The sequence below is a fragment of the Amblyomma maculatum genome, chromosome 1 (assembly GCF_055883805.1).
Source record: "Amblyomma maculatum isolate TAMU_Amacu chromosome 1, ASM5588380v1, whole genome shotgun sequence".
Lineage (NCBI taxonomy): Eukaryota > Metazoa > Arthropoda > Arachnida > Ixodida > Ixodidae > Amblyomma > Amblyomma maculatum.
Genome location: NC_139344.1, coordinates 32,004,489 through 32,021,561, shown reverse-complemented (window position 1 = coordinate 32,021,561; position 17,073 = coordinate 32,004,489). Strand labels below are relative to the sequence as shown.

At 48.2% G+C, this 17,073-nt stretch overlaps 1 pseudogene; it reads right to left on the bottom strand.

The window, feature by feature from the left end:
- Positions 1-6,412: 6,412 nt before the first annotated feature.
- Positions 6,413-17,073, bottom strand: part of LOC146202083 (protein argonaute-2-like) — a 15,119-nt pseudogene continuing 4,458 nt past the window's right edge.

Below are 17,073 nucleotides of genomic sequence, written 5' to 3'. Positions count from 1 at the left end.
GAGATAATGCCAAAGCTACACTAGAGCCATGCAGTACCTTATAGTTCATGATACTGAGCTTATATCTCGCACTAAAAGTTCTTATCATGCTCTTAGATTACCATATTGAAGAAACTTTAAACCCATGCTTGTTAACACAGCGATAGCCATAAATTGAATCTATGGCATCATGTTCACATTGAAAGCTTCTGATAGCTGCTGGGCACATGATGTGGGCTACAGTAGAAACCTGTACCTGGTCTTCTTACAAGCAGTTATGCAATTGATACTTTTAGTGTGTTGTGTGTTGTGAAAGTTTTTGTGTTCTGTTTCTGTATGGTAATTCTTTTCTTATTGAAGGCTAACATTTGGCTTGCTACAGCAAAAACCTGTACCTAGTCACAGTGGCGTCGCTAGGGACGCCCGCACCCGGTGCGGAGGCACACGGTCTGGCACCCCTTGCGCATTTAAACACCGAAACAGTCCTCCGCTTGGGAAGGGAGAGTGGACTGCACATACACAAAAAGAGACGATACGGCGGCGTAGCGTTTAACACGCTCCCGCGCAGGGGTTTCCGATGTGTCGTACACAGGCCCGCTCCTAAGTCAAAATGGCGTGCAGTCTCTGGTATAAACTACGGCATGTGTTTTTCAAGCGCTCAGAACAGGACAATTCGTTCTACGAGATCACACTTGCCAGTCAGTGTGTCACGGGCACGAATGCACGCCTTTTTGCGTCTTTACACAATCATTCATTTCATACCCCCTTAACTTTCTCACTGCCCAGCTGCAAACCCTGAACCCTGCACGTGGTGCGGACCACACCCCCCGCACCCCCCTTACGACGCCACTGCCTAGTCATCCTAAAAACAGCTATTCAGTTGGCGCTTTTAGTGTGTTGTGAAAGTATTTGTGTTCTGCTTCTGTATGGCAATGCTTTTCTCGTTGAAGAATAGCATGTGACTTCATTGAATTGTCTCAGATGCCATTTGATGCAGCCGATTTCGCAGGCCAACATGAAGCAGCACTTTGAGCATGTGGACAAAACTTCCTTTGGCTAAACTGTCATCCATGGGGAAACAACAGCAACATCCATTTGCATTCTCATTTCTTTGGTATGGCTAAAAGTGAGTATTGTATCATTATTTATATTATTAATATTGAATCATGATTATCAGTGTTGAAGTTGTTTGAGCATCGTGATTTTAAACACGCAAGACTGCCCTTGGACAGTAATGTCTCTAGCTGGTTTACATGAGGGTGGAGAACTGGCTTACGCAATCCTAATACAGCAAATTATTTTCACCTTGTCCACCATGTTACAATTTGGCATTATCCCTTGAAGTAAAAATCTAGTATTTTAAGTTTGTATGGTCGTCCACTTCCAACTTGATTGGGAATGTGTGGCATTGCATCCGTCACAGCCGTGCGTCAAGGCTAAGTGGCTTGTGCGCAGAGAGATCAGCAGCTCCAGCTTCACGGTGTGCAGACGCGCATCGAGGCAAAGTGGCTTATGTGCAGAGGAACCAGGAGCTCCTGTGTTACATCTGACTGCTTGTTACGGTTCCCAGATGCGCATCGATGAAAATGGCTTCTGTGTAGAGGGACCAGGAGCTGCTGCTTAACATTCTTTGCCTCTTTACTACGGTTGCACAGCCGTGCATTGAGGCTAAGTGGCTTGTGCATGGAGGGGCCAGGAGCTGCAGCTTCATGTTGTCTGCCTCTTCGCTCAGGTACGCAGGTGCGTATTGAGGCAAAGTGGCTTATGCATACACGGACCAGGAGCTGCTGTGTGACGTCGTCTGTATATTTGCTATGGTGCCTACCCTTACATCGAAGCACAATGGCTAATGTGTAAAGTTACCATAAGCTGCTGCTTGATGTCGTCTGCCTCTTTACTACGGTGCTCAGGCAGCATCAAGGCAAAGTGGCTCATGCGTAGAAGGGACCAGGAGCTGTAGCTTCACATCTGCTTTGATGCGCAGCTGCGTATTGAGGGTGGTAGTGGAAAATATTTATATCAGATACAAATACATGAGGTTACGCACTAGCTGACCTTGAGGGGACCTGCCTTGACAAACACTAGGGGTCCCTAGTTCGGGACCCCAGTGTCGGTATAGGGACTAAAGGCTGCTACTTCACGCTGTCTGCCTCTTCACTACGATGAGCGGCTGCGATAGACGCAGTCTCGAAAAGCGCATGCCACGCACTCGTGAGCTCAGCCTAAGTAAACGACTGTGTAACATGCTACAGCTCTATTATTCATAGAATGAGGCTAGACCAAGTTGGATAAATCATAGCGTACCTCATATGTGGCCAGGAAAGAAAAGCCACTCCAGAAAATCAGATGCATTCAGTGTCATAGGATCCATATTCATATATATGCTACTGACAAGTCAGATTCTTCACCCTCAGAAATGCGAGACAAACAACCAAGGGTGCGTCTGTAATAGTCTAGCTTGCTCGTTCTCTGCAGATATGAGTCAGGTGTGTGTTCCATTGCTGTGGGTGGGACAGGTGTGAATCTTTGATTTTAAACTTGCAACAAGTATGATAGTGTAGTTTAAAGGCGAAATGGTACTAATAATCATAGCCCCCCGTAGTCCTTATCCCCTTTCAATAGTGTCGTCAGACACTGAATCACTAGTTTACTAAGCATTGTTTCTGTTTAGTTGATGTGCAGAGATGTACACATATTTATATGAATTAGAGTTGTAGACTTTGCACTTAGAAACATTGTAGCGTTATCTGATGTGTTGTTTTCATTCCTTTAATAATTTTTGTAAGGGATCGGTGGGTATACTAGGCACCATTAGGACCGTCTACTCTTTTTGGGTCACGCCCAGGTGCGGCCGTCTCCCACTTGTCCTCGGACAGGAGTCGGGAAGACGCGCGCAGATGGGCAGCTACAGCGGGGCCCGGCTTAAAAGAAGCGTATGCAGAGAGGGAAAGCAGTCCCTTCTTCTGAGGACTGCGGTCGCGCTCGAAGACGCAGGGACAGGCAGTTTGTTCGCGTCACTGCGTCATGCAGGCGGCTGTTTTTTTAGGGACCTTTACAAAGAATATACACCAACGCCCCCGTAGTACGCCGACTGGGCCCATCGCACAGATGCTGCGCAGCTTGAAAACGAGCGCCTCATTTGGAAGGGCGGCATAGCGTTCAAAATACAAACGCTGCCAGGCTAAAGGGTGTAAGGCCTCTTCCTTGATGGGGAGCTCATAAATGTGAGAAATATTCGATGCAGGCGCACTGAGTGGGTCTCGGTGACGATTCCAACCTGGGTGCCAACAATGGTGGGAGACGGCGGCGTCTGTTGTCCTCTGTTGTCCCTGTTGTCCCTTTTGCATTGTATGTTTTAGGGAGACGGTGAGGAACCTTACGGAAATGAAAAAAAAAAAAACATGCCAAAATGTTTGTAAACCAGTCATGTGTGAGTTCGTTGTTACTGGAAGATGAGAAATGTTGGCCTGGTCCCGAAGTTAATGAAACTGGCCCTGTGGCCAGGAGAACCAGTTCTCAGCTAGATTTTGATCTCTTGCCTCTTTGGCTATGTCATAAAATTTGGCCAGTTCCATGTTATCATGCTCGTTTTTTCAACTGTTGTATATATGTACATTCCTGTATAAAGTTTTAATTTTATTTTCCTCTCATAGTGCAAGTTGTTGTGTCCAGATGCAGTAAATTCACTATTTTCATTGCTATATAACATGCCTTTCTGAAGATGGTGAGCTCTTCTGTCCAATCCTGCAAGAAAGCAGCAAAGGGTTCCCAAATGTTCCACAAAACTGTACGCGATATCTTTAATGCTAACTGAGGCCTAATATCACAAAAAACATGTGCTATTAGTTGAGGTAGCTTTCTAATGTCCCCCCCCCCCTTTCTTTTTTCTCGTTCAAATGAGGCCCAGCGGACACTAACTCTTGCATTTGTAATGCCCTAGGCCCTTTCCTAAGGCAGTATTCTAACGTCAATACCATTTTTATAGATATGGCTGTTACACAGCACTCATGTCTTTTATACACTTATTACCAATCTATTACTTAAATGGTGGCTTATACTATGGGGCGAAAGTCTCTGGACTGTACGCCTGGAGATTTTGGAGTAGAATCGCGATGTAAACGAGTTGTGATCCTATTTTCTAGCACACATAAAAGAACTACCGCTGCAAGCCCCTTTTGAGGGCAGACAGGACGTCTTTTATACAGATGTCGCATAATGCGCGGACGGTACGGGACGTGTTTCAGTAGCAACTAGAGAAAACGGGGACTCGGTAGTTTGCTGCAGCACCCGACAATCGACCGCAACGGAGGCGGAAGAGGTGCCATTGCGCTAGCACTAACCCAACAACAGGTCAAAATTATAATTACAACCCCGTACCCCTGGCGCGATGGAAGCGCCTACAGTTCGATGATGACCTTAATACCCACCAATATATCCTTAATCATTACAAAGTAGGCAGGTAAATATTTCGAAAAGCGTGTAAGCAACTCTCCAAAAGCGAGGAAGCTATGTGGCGTAAGCTACAAACTGGAGTATTCCCGAACCCCCAGCTTTACAGCAAGTGGCGCCCGGAAATTGTTAGCCCCGGGTGCAAACGTTGCGATGGCATAGCGGACATGATGCACATGATATGGAAGTGTCCTAGATTTGGAGAACCTGACAGAACAGATGAGTCCTGGGAGGCACTACTTCTCAAACAGGACGAAAATGGGACGAGAAGCCATCCGTCTCGCCCTGGCCGCTGTTCAGATCCAAGAGATCCAGGTCGACGGCTGAGGGGGATTACATGGCTGGGACAGAGCGGAGCCTCGGATCCTGGCCTACCTTTTGACGGGTGGCAATAAATGTTATCTCTCTCTCTCTCTCTCAACTTTCACATCGACAAGCATGGTCCGAGACTCATGGTCGATGCGAAAGTTATGCGCTCTAATTGCAGTTTATGTGGTTCACATACTTTTGTCTCCGTATTACACAGGGGCCAATTATAGGCTATCCTTGGACAGGGACAGTTTATTCGGCCCCCAATACCCTCCCCCTTAAATCAGGGGCAGTGTTTCTTGTCAACAGCTGGCAGCATCTATACAGACCATAATGTTTTGTTTTGTAATTTGTGATGGGCGTAGTTGAGAAAACCATGACATACATGCACAGCTAGTTGTCAAAATTATGCAACCATAGTTCAGTAACTATTTAACATCCATGCTGTATACTGCCTGTAATACATCAGGAGCTTATGATTTTCAGCTTTCTTTTTGTGTTTAATGTAACTGTAAGCCTTGCTATTGTAATGTCACATATAGCACTGCGGGTAAACAAATAACGTTACTTTTAGCTCTTGTAGAAGACGAAAAATGCAGAATCACTGCGGCGGGCTATGCTTCCACATTGGGCTTAGCCACATGTTAGATATCTTTATTCCGCTGCTGCAGCTTGCATAGTTACACTAACATAAGTTACTTCGTCACGGCTGCTCTAAGGAGGTTGATGTCGCTATATCCATGACATGCTCAGGGAGTGTCTTCGGGAAGGGTACATGGAAACCAGCAAAACGTTGTGGAGTTTAGAGAATAAAAAGCAACAATTTTAAATGATGGTATTATTGTACACTTCTTCTTAGAGCTGGAACAATGACTTTAGAAATTTGCCTGTTAAGGCACTCAAAATGCAGGTTTCTGCCACCAATGCGTACCTGTGTAATACTGCAATGCTGTGGCTGTGCTTTATGTTAATATACAGGATCATTATGCTTAGTTCTTCTGCATGTGCACTCCATGTCTTGGCCATTGCTGAGGGCGCATAGCAGCAAACATTTATAACATGCTATGCTTGGTCAGATTGTCATGTTCAAAAGACGTCATAAAAACATTAAAATGCTGAATACCAGGTTCTGGTTATGGTATTCTACATAGGGTTGGCTGCAGTTATATGACCTATCAAACGGGAGTCATACGAATTACAGTGCTGCACCAAATATATACCTTTATTTTCAGAAATTTCAAAACCATCGTCGAAATATCGTACATACCGACGGTTGCATTATATTTCATGGCAAAAGATAGAATCGCCATTGGGCGCAACTAGTCAGTTCGCATCGTTCCTTCTGTCCCTTTGTTCAACCATCCTCGTGACGAAGCGTTGGCCTAATCACGCACTGTAATGATTGGTCCTACAGCTGATCTGCAAAGAAACCCACTGCTTCGACGACAGACAGCCGAGTACCTTGACCCAGGATGGAATCCTGGCTGCGCGAGACGTTAGACAGAACCCCCTTCTCACCTTTTCCCTAAATAGTTGAAAATTAATCCAGGGGCCTGCACTACGATGCCTGATGTCCCATGCGTTAAAAAGACAATCATGCCGCACCAATCTTTACAAGGTGGCGTCAGGAATGTTAGGTGAACAGAGAATTTTGCTCACCCGGCAGCGGTACTCCTTAGACGAAGTACAAGGCGGTCTGGAGGTAGTCAAGCACTTTGACGGCTTCCACGTATTGGCTGGTGGACACCGAGTCCCCGCTGCTACCGGACGAGTCGCTGCTCGAGCTGGACACGTCCATCTTGCTCATCACGTGGTTCTTGGCGCGGTACGCGGCTAGGTGAGCGTAGTATACCGGCGCCGGGATGCTTACGCTGCGCGCGCAGCGGGCGTAGGTGTGACAAAGGAAATAGGTTAACCTCTCCACTTCATCCGCACCGAAGTTGGAATCGTCCCAGATGGTGTGGTAGTGCGACGGCTTGCTGGTGCCCTGCGCCCCCAGAAAAAGGCCCTGGTCAGGCGATAGGAAAAGCACGATCAATCCGCGTCATATGATGTCTCATGTCAGATCATTTCGAGTCACCACGCCCAAAATCATGCAGTAGAACAAAGGCCTAAAGTAGCTACCTCTGAAGTTAATTTCAGACCATTGAGATCCTTTCTAAACACATCGCAAGCAGCGGGGCAGCTTTAATGGCTCTTGCGGCACGAAGTACCGAAAAAAAGCGCAACATGTTACGGCCTATGACGTCAGCAAAATACAGTGGAGCTGCTGCCACGAGGCTGGCCCTACTGGTGTTAAAAGGCTCAGATCCCATTGGAATACATAGAACCATATATTTTTAATGCAGTTTTCTCACTTCCTATTGCGCTAGTGATGTCACTCGTGGTAGAGTAACAAAGAACATTCAAGAACCGATTGTGAAAGTATTTATAAAGGCATACCGTTTTTAGAAGACCCGGAAATGTATAGGGGTACGAGTCGGAAGTGCACCCCTTTGAAACACATGTAATGAGAAGAAAACAATGTTCCCCTTTCCGAGAGCACCAGCAAAGCCGGGGGCAATATAAAGTTAACGTACGTTCTATGGAAAAATGCGACACAGTATAGCGAAAATGGATAGAGAATGGACAATTAATCCAGAGGAAGAAAAGGTTTCTGGCGCCCTACATCCATGGTTTTACCCACAACTTGATGAAGATTGAAAAAAAAAAAATACATGGCATTCAAATTATTCCTATTTCCTCCAACAAATCTAGATGTATGTGTGCGCGAGTGAAGGAGAGCGAGAATTTAAGATGTAAAACAGCGCACCAAAACAGATATTCAGAATGTATCCAAGGGATAGTATGTCAGGTTCCCCTGTTCTGTGACAAGAAATACATAGGCCAGACTAGCAGCTAGATGTATCAACAACAGGAGAAGAGAACACGCCACTGCAATATTGGACAAGTCTGGTACTAACCTAGCGTTGCACTGCAAAGAATGTACTGTATGTAAAAAGTGCCCATCAGACCTCAATAACCTGGCACTTTTTAGAAAGAATAAGGATAAGTTGACGAGGAAGCTATTGGAAGCCTTGACGATATATGTGGCTCGTGAGGAGTGTGTTAGTACGCCTTCCGTTCTCTTATTGAAAAAATAATGAATGTTTAGATCACTGGGGAGACAATGAAAGATGAAGTGAGGGGAATAAGTGAAGAAAGAATGTGAGCGGGTGTAAATAATAAGTTGTAAGTGCAGCAGCGTCGTGTGTGTGTGCGTGTTCGTGTGCGTGTGTGTTTTCGTGTGTGTGTGTGTGTGTGTGTGTGTGTGTGTGTGTGTGTGTGTGTGTGTGTGTGTGTGTGTGTGTGTGTGTGTGTGTGTGTGTGTGTGTGTGTGTGTGTGTGTGTGTGTGTGTGTGTGTGTGTGTGTGTGTGTGTGTGTGTGTGTGTGTGTGTGTGTGTGTGTGTGTGTGTGTGTGTGTGTGTGTGTGTGTGTGTGTGTGTGTGTGTGTGTGTGTGTGTGTGTGTGTGTGTGTGTGTGTGTGTGTGTGTGTGTGTGCGCATCTTCTACTCAGGTGAATGTTTCATCATGTCGGAAGACCAACTAGCTTACCGTTCTACTGTATTATTGATCCGATAATTTTAGTGAACCCTAACCTATCCTGGTGAGATTCATAAACTGAGTGATTCTCTCAGTCACGCAAGCCGCGCAAGCTACCTTCTCTCTTTAATATTCCGCCGCTAAAATATTACTAACGTGTACGATGATGGCCGTATTCATAAAACGTGGTCAAACTAACCGCGCGCAGTTGTACTAGACAACACAAACCCGTCTGGAAAGAAAGGTCGCATTCACGGACGCCGTAGCCATCGGCCCTCGAATCGAGCAGCATTTTCTGCGCCGCGGATTGCGGCCGCCGTACTCTAGTTTCCTTGCCATAACTTTGCAGGTCCTTTTATATCAGTTCTGACCTTGCTACATAATTTAAACTAACGTATTATTGAGGAAATTTAATGCGGGCGGAAGCGTGTCAGGTACGAGAAACATGATCAATTCAGGGAAACACCCGGAGTAAATGGAGACATTTCGGGGTACATCTGGCTTCACAAACGTTTATACCAACGTTTTAAAAACAGGCTTCGGTATGACGTAGCACACTGTGTCAAATATTTCTGCAAATCACTCGCCAACTTTAAACAATCGGCTGCTTCTACCGGTGCTTTGGGAAAAGAGAAAGATGCGGGGAGTTCCGCATGGACGTATTTCTCAACATGGGTCGCGCTCTCGACTCGTGCCAGTATACGTTGCGCGGTATTTTCAAATTACCGGCGTTGAATAAATGTTCACAGTCTCTCCGAGGATGTTTGTGGTTCTACGGCAAAGAACATTGTACGCGCCCTGTGAAAACAAAATCCTCCTTTGAAATCATTCGATTTCGTGAATTTCTATGAGCGGTATTTTTATGACCACCCCAGCGTATCGCGGCGTCTGCGAACGCCCCTTCGTTTGTAAACAGGGTATTTTAATTTGGCGTTAAAAAAAAAGCACCCTGAGCTCCATTTTAAGGCATCCCGTAGCCAAGGCATAATTTCACGTGATGCAGAGTAGTGGCACGAGGCGTGTCAGAGGAGGGGACAAGCACATCGCTGAACTGACAGAATAAGTTTGTCGGCCTCGTGCCGTTATGCTGCATTACCTGACAATGCCACAAACCCACAGATTCTGAGCTATCCCGATTCGTTTTTCTACGTTAAACCGTTCAAGCGACCCGGTTTTCCTCTCTGTATACAGCTACAAATAATTATAGCATTCCATTATCGCCACACCGCCTACCTTAATGACGTAGTGACCACCGCTAACTCGCAATAAAATTACTTTCAGCGTTCCGATCAGCTTCTACTCAGCTACAAGCAAATAAAGAATAGTGGCATTTCAATGCCACGATACTGCCCACCTGAATGCCGAAATGGCTGCAGAGGTAGAAGTCAAAGTCAAGAGGGTGCGTCACCACGGAGTCGACGACGGTGCCGGGGGGCACGTTGCGGCACTTGCCCACCCCGTCCCGGTCGCTGGCGGGCATGAAACGTGTGTGGTGGCGCTTTTGGACCACGATGAACGTCAGCGCCGGCTCGTGCGTCTCGTTCGGGGACAGCTCCTGGCAGGCCAGTCGGATGGCGCCCACCTGGCGCAAGCAAGAATCAGGGATGAGTTGTGGCATCCAAGTTAAGAACCATAAGCTACCGCACTATATATGTTCGATGAACCAACGAGCAATATAGATGCCGTCTTAACTACCAGTTCGCCCGGCCATAGAAATACCGGGTCAATATTCGGTGGAATGATTTCGCTTTTAAGACTAACCTCGCGGTTGCGGACCTCCATGAACTGCCCTCGCTCACACCATCCTGGTAGAAGATGATGCGCTCTGGCTTGTGTCTTGTGGCTCTATAGAATTCCTTCAAGAGATCTTTCATTATGTCCTTGAGGTCTTTTATGATTTCCAGTTGAAGTTTCGTGCTCGAATACTCCATTTGCAAGCGAATGGAGGCGTGAAACTTGGACGGAATGGAGTCGAGGCTGCCGACGCAGGCCGCGATCGAGGGCCTCAGCTTATCTCCAGGCGCCGGGCGAGTCAAGTCCGCTCCGATGATGATTACCGGCTTCTTGAAAATGGCAGGCTTGTCCATGGCCAATAGGCCATGATTGATGCCGCCTAGTTTGTTGTTGTTCTGTCAAGAAAACAACCTGACCTTAGCGAATACTCATTTTCAACAGCACAAGAGGCGCCTGTACACATGGATTTCACCGGACGGTCTGTACAGGAATCAGATCGATTATATTATTTGCCGGCGGAGATGGAGAAGCGCTATACAAGCAGTAAAAACAAGGCCTGGGGCCGATTGTGGCACCGATCATCAGCTTCTTGTTGCCAAAATTAAGCTTCGATTGAGGAAAACGCAGAAAACTAGAAGGCCTTTCAGGTATGACCTGGATCAGATTCCATTAGAATATGCTGTGGAAGTGAGGAATCGATTTCAAGAATTAGATCTAGAAGACAAAGAGCCCGAAGAGATGTGGACTGATGTTCGTGATATAATACAAGAAGTTGCTACTAAGGTAGTTCCAAAGCAAAAGAAATGCAAAAAAGCAAACTGGTTATCTGAAGAGGCTTTGCAAATAGCTGAGGAACGGAGGATGGCAAAAGGTATGGCGGAAAGAGAAAGATACAAGGTTCTCAATGCGGATTTTCAGAAAATAGCAAGGAGAGATAAGAATGCTTTCCTGAACATACAGGGTCAAGCAGTTGAGGACAACAGCCAATTAAGGAACACAAGAGCTCTGTATAAGACAATCAAAGATATCAAAGGAAGCTTCTGTGCTAAGCTGGGCGTGATTAAGGACAAACGAGGCAAGGACCTCACTGAAGCCTCAGAGATAAAGAAGAGGTGGCAGGAATACACAGAAGAACTGTACAAGAAGGACCCGGATGTGGAAACCCAACATAGGACGGTTGTGATTGCTGATCTCGAGCCGGGCATCCTGAAGAGTGAAGTTGAATGGGCCTTAGCCAGCCTTGCTAAGAAGAAAGCTAGCGGAATTGATGGTATTCCAGCTGAGTTGCTTCAAAACCTCAACCACGACGCTGTTAACACACTGCGTACATTATGTCAAAAGATTTGGACAACCCTGCAGTGGCCACAGGATTGGAGGAGGTCAGTTTACATCCCCATTCCAAAGAAAGGCAGTGCCAAAGATTGTTCCAACTACCGCACGATCGCGCTTATTTCGCATGCTAGCAAGGTGATGTTAAAAATCCTGCAAGGTAGGTTGCAGCAGTATGTGGATCGGGAGCTTCCGGACGTGCAAGCTGGGTTTCGCAAGGGCAGAGGAACTAGAGACCAAATTGCCAACCTTCGCTGGATCATGGAAAAAGCAAGAGAGTTCCAGAAACCCGTTTACTTCTGCTTTATTGATTATGCGAAAGCGTTTGACTGCGTAGATCACAGCAGATTGTGGCAAGCTCTCCAAGAGATGGGAGTTCCAATTCACCTCATCTGTCTCCTCAGGAACCTTTATGAAGGGCAAGAGGCCACAGTCAGAACTGGGCATGGTCTTACTGATTGGTTTCCGATTGAGAAAGGCGTGAGGCAAGGCTGCATACTGTCGCCCTGCCTATTTAACCTATATGCAGAGTGCATCATGAGGAAGGCCGGTCTGGAGGAGTCTTCAGCTGGAGTGAAGATTGCTGGAAAACGTATCAACAACCTTAGATATGCGGACGATACCACTTTAATGGCAGAAAGTGAAGTGGAACTCAAGAGACTTCTGATGCGCGTACAAGAAGACAGTGAGAAGTTTGGGCTTAAACTGAACATTAAAAAGACGAAGATCATGGCGTCTTGCCCTAACAAGTCCTGATTTTCTGTTCTTAGGCGCCAAGATTACCTCGGAAGGAGACTGCAGCCATGAAATTAGGAGACGCCTGCTTCTGGGAAAGAGAGCAATGGTTAGCCTTGACCGCCTAGTAAAAAGCAGAGACATTAGTCTGCCAACCAAGATCCGTATAACCCGTGCTATGGTCTTTCCTGTTGTGATGTATGGATGCGAGAGTTGGACTGTGAAAAAGGCTGACCGCCGAAGAATTGACGCGTTTGAATTGTGGTGCTGGCGAAGACTCTTAAGAGTTCCTTGGACTGCCAGAAGATCAAATCAGTCGATATTGTCAACCATAAACCCTGACTGCTCATTGGAGGGTCAAATTCTAAAGTTAAAGCTCAGCTACTTTGGTCATCTGATGAGAAGAGAGGAGTCGCTGGAGAAAGATTTGATGTTGGGAAAGGTTGAGGGTAGCCGGAGAAGGGGTAGGCAGCGAACGCGATGGTTAGATGGCATTCTCGAGGCATTGCAGATGAAGCTATGTGATGTTAAGAAGATAGTGAGAGACCGGAAAGCGTGGCGTGACATGGTCCATAGGGTCACGAAGAGTCGGACACGACTGAACGCCTGAACTGAACTGAGTTTGGTGTTGATCTTCTGGCACAGGTTGGTGATGAGCGCAGTGTTGCACTTCTTGATCACATTGTTGTCCATCACGCACTGGGTGCGCAGACCAATCTCGGTCTCGGCCACCTCTTTTATTTCGGCGTAGTTTGAGTTCTTGGTGAGCACGATGATGACCATCTCCAGGTTGGCAGTCTTGCTCTGTTCCTGGAGCAGAATGTTCCTCAGAATGTCGAGCACGCGACCCGAACTTAATGCCGAACTCGCGCAGGTCCGGATAGCTGTTTCCGATCAAGTCCCGCACCGACTGGCGGATCTCGTTGAAACGCTTGGCCGGAGATTGAGCAGTGCACTTGATCATCTCTGACGTCTGGTTCTCGTCAAGTTTCTTCTTGCAGTGCTGTCCTTCAACACTCGAGCAGGCCTCCAGCGGGAGGTAGACCGGATGGGTCGTGCTGCCGGTCTGGATGCAGGTTAGGTTAGGGTGCGTGAAGCGGCGGTAGCGGTTCTCAAAATAGTCAGCCACAGACGAGCTGGAGCCATCCTGCATGCTGAAGAAAAGCTTCTTCGCTGGTTCCTTTCTGACGCGCACCACCTTGTATTTGCGCGGGTAGGGAATGTGAGTAACCTTTACACGCAGGCCCTTCAGCTCCTTGTTCAGAGTGTACTGGGAGTCACGCAGATCCCTAAAGTCTCTGGCTGACATCTCGCGCCGACCCTCACTCAACAGCTTGCACATGAATTTGATTACGGGCAGAGGCTCGTAGAAAGCAGTAGCCGACATGTCAACATTGAGCATGGGCTTCCACTGAGCTGGCCGGACGCTCGTGTAGTAGCCGAACCAGACTTCGCGGCCACCTCCGAGGGTGTTGTCATTTGGCGGAGGCGCCTTGAAGAAGCACCGCCCAACAGGCGTAAGTTTGAACGAAGGTCCGTGCCGCATAACGATGTCCATGGCCGGGAGAACCTCCTGGGGAACCTGGTTGACGCGTTTATTGAAGACGGTATGCAGGGCGTCCTGATTTACGATGGCGGCGTACTGGATCTTGACAGCGAACTTCTGAATCCGTTGGTCTTCTTCAAAATCGACCGTGAAGGTGCGCTCGCGGAACTTGAGCTTTCTCCTCCTGTATAGGCTCTTGCGCCCGTCGAAGGCAGGCAAGCAGCCGTTGAGGTCAAGCCTGTACTTCTTGACGAGCATCTCGATGACCAGGCGGTTGATCTTTGTGCTCATGCAGCGATACTTTTGATTGTCGGGGTTTGTAGCCTCCTTGCGTGTTTCGGAGCAGATCTCGACGTCATAGTGGCACACGTTTCCGGTAGGGATCTTCACGTTGAAATGGTTGGCAGTCAACTGGGTCAGCTGGCCAAGTTTGCCCTGAGCAGGCCGGCGGGGAAAGTGGGACGGGAGGGTCCGCTCGATCTCCTGGAGACAGCGTGGGAAGGGATCGCAGTAATCAAGCAGTACCTTTTGGACTAGTTAGTTTATTTCATGTTTGCGGGACTAAGTGCACAAGGACGAAGCATAACAATATGGGCACCAGGACGAAGCGCTTCGTCCTTGTTGGTCTGCGTTTGCCAAGTCCCGTAAGCGCGGCAGTCCCTCAGAATCCAGTTCCTCCACTACATTACTGCTGCCGATTGCTCATAACGCTTTTTAAAAGATATCAGGAGACCGAGTTGGTGTGAATTCAAGAGAATGCGCTGACGATGTTCAGCTCAGCGTATTAGCGTTCATGATTCCGCTGGCAATTCGATGCGAGGCATGCATAATTAGCCAAGGGGCTTATCGGCTAGCACGGAACTCATCTAAAAGCCCTTGAGAGCTCAATCGACCATATAACAGCTGCTGAGGAGCTCAGTAGCACAGGCGAGCAAACCGTATCGACAGGTCGGCTCCTCTGTTTTAATTTTTACTGTTGGATACCGTCCATTTTGAATGAAACTCGACCGAGACGTCGCTCTCTTAGGGAAAGCAACAGCTATAGACAGCCCGATGATGTTTGCCATGTCAATCGCAGCGAAGTCATCCCAGTCCAATAACATATGCAAGCAGACTTCAGGAGCATCCACTTTATTTTTCGACACCGCCTGCCAGATTTCGCACTTTTTCGAAGCCATATGCGAGGCCTTGCGCCAGCTAGCACGTAAGCAAATAATGCTATCTCGTGTTTGTAGCAGTCTTAAGCGCGCATGACAACACTCGCAGCGCCGCTTGGGCAGTACACGGTTCTGGGGTAGTGCCTATGTCACCCTTTCCCGTCGCACTCTACTGAAACCTTATTACCACAACTGCTGCATTCCCCAAAGCGCCTATGCCCCGGCACATGCTATGTGCCTTGCGCCTCAGATATTTGCACCTTTCGGCAGCTATCTAGCTCGGCAGTTTTAGATTACGACATATTACGCCGATAGGAACCTTCACCCTATGCCGGTATAAGCAGCACGATCCATTAGTCTAATATTGAAGTTTGTTGGCTTCCTATGTAGGGCCGTACACACTTCCTGCACACTCCCAATATTGTTGCCGATGATTATGCTACCTGGAGGGGGGGGGGGGGGAGGGTGATCGAGGGGCGCGCAGCAGCAACCGTCGTCGCTCACCTGGATCTTGAGCTCGACCTTGGGTGAATTTATCTTGCCAGTGTCATTGCAGGACAGTATGGGCGTGGCCATTGGCGACTGCAAGCTGGTGAGCGAGCCCTCTGTGGGAGCCACGGAGCATGGCCCGTTGCCCAGGTTGGCGCCTCCGCCGAGGGTTATGGCGGTGGTAATGGTGGTGACGGTGGTGACGGTGGTGACGTTGGCGACTACGGTAGCGATGGACGAACACAGTTGGGGCGGCGCCACTGTGAGCACGCGCTGCTGCTCGGCATTTGAGAATGAACTTTGCGGGGCGCCGTTTGAACGGAGCGCCGTGTGGGAGACCTGTGTGCATACAGTCGGTCCGCCTGGAAAAAGGGGAAAGCATCGCTGACGTTCGCAAGAAGTACCAATGTGTAAGCTCTGTAGAAGGCTTCGCGACACATGACAGTACCAAAACCCTCACTTCACAAACGAGTGTTTCAGTATTCCGCCAGCTTGATTGAATCGAGGTAGGTTCCCGCGATGTGGAAACCACTGGTGAGCCTAACCATTCGATGATTAAGACCCGCCGCAGAAAGACCAATGCACGTCATCAACATCAGAAAGACGACCGCTCAGTAGTAGTGCACAGGTAAAGATACTTGTAACTCATATCACGCATCGCAGCAGGGCGTGATGAAAAAGCGGTCGGGGCGCGAATCGCAACGAACAAGGGGCATGGCATTACTCGTCGTTTCAGCATAAGCGAGTCGATTCGTGCTTTTCGACAAGCTGTAGTCGCGGAGCTCCCGAATGGCAGGTCAGTTGCAAAGTCTAGCGTTAGGAATAGCAGGCTCACGCAACTGGGAAATATTTTTGGGACCACTGATCAAAACTCGTGGAAAGGCATCAGGGTTGGAAAAAGTACGACGAAACAATCTTTAGCCGAGATCAAGAGGCATCAAGCTGAACACGGGGGGAAGTGCAGGATCGCCATATTTTTGCCGCGCCTTCCAAACGGAGGGGATCTGCGGCGGACGCGTACACTCCTGTCGCCATCCTCGAATACACGGTTACGGGACGGGCTGACGGCAAGCGATTCGCGGAAAAAATTGCGGACCGTAAAAAGCTCTCACCTTTCTCGCGGCCTCGCGGTCGCGCTAGCGGTACGGTCTCCACTGGGAACAGGGAGTGTTTGTGGGGGCCCAGATTTGCGACGACGAGGGGGATTCCTCTAGGCAGTTGGGTGAGAGGACAAGGTGGATCAGAAGCGAAGTCATGCGACCGTCCAGCAGATGAACGAGCTCCTTCTGAAGCGAGCTAGGCGGAATGTGCCTCGCACCTAGCCTCTGCCCCGTATAAGAAAGTCACCCGGGCTGGGCCAATGGGGCAGCTAGCCGGTGTTGAACTCGCGCTGTGACGCCAGATACGGAAGATGGGGTTGCGCACGCGCGGTAACGCTCACCTACTCGTGGCATGTGCTACCTCGTTCTCTTCGCCTCCGAAGTATAATTGGGCAAAGTTATTTGTCGTAGTCGACATTGTCAAGTGTGGCGCCGCGTCCTCCTTCGTGGCGTCACGGTGTAGGTGGTCGAGAGAAAAGATGAATAGAAACTAGATGGTGATGGTTATTGGCGAAAGAGCATCTGGGACCAAAGAGCGCCAGGGACTGACACTGTATAATCACTATGTGAAATGGCAAAATGTCATGAAATGCTGTTAATGTAGAAAAATGAATTAGTCTGCTGTAAATGGGTAGAAATATAATCGGGAAACTTATGACATAA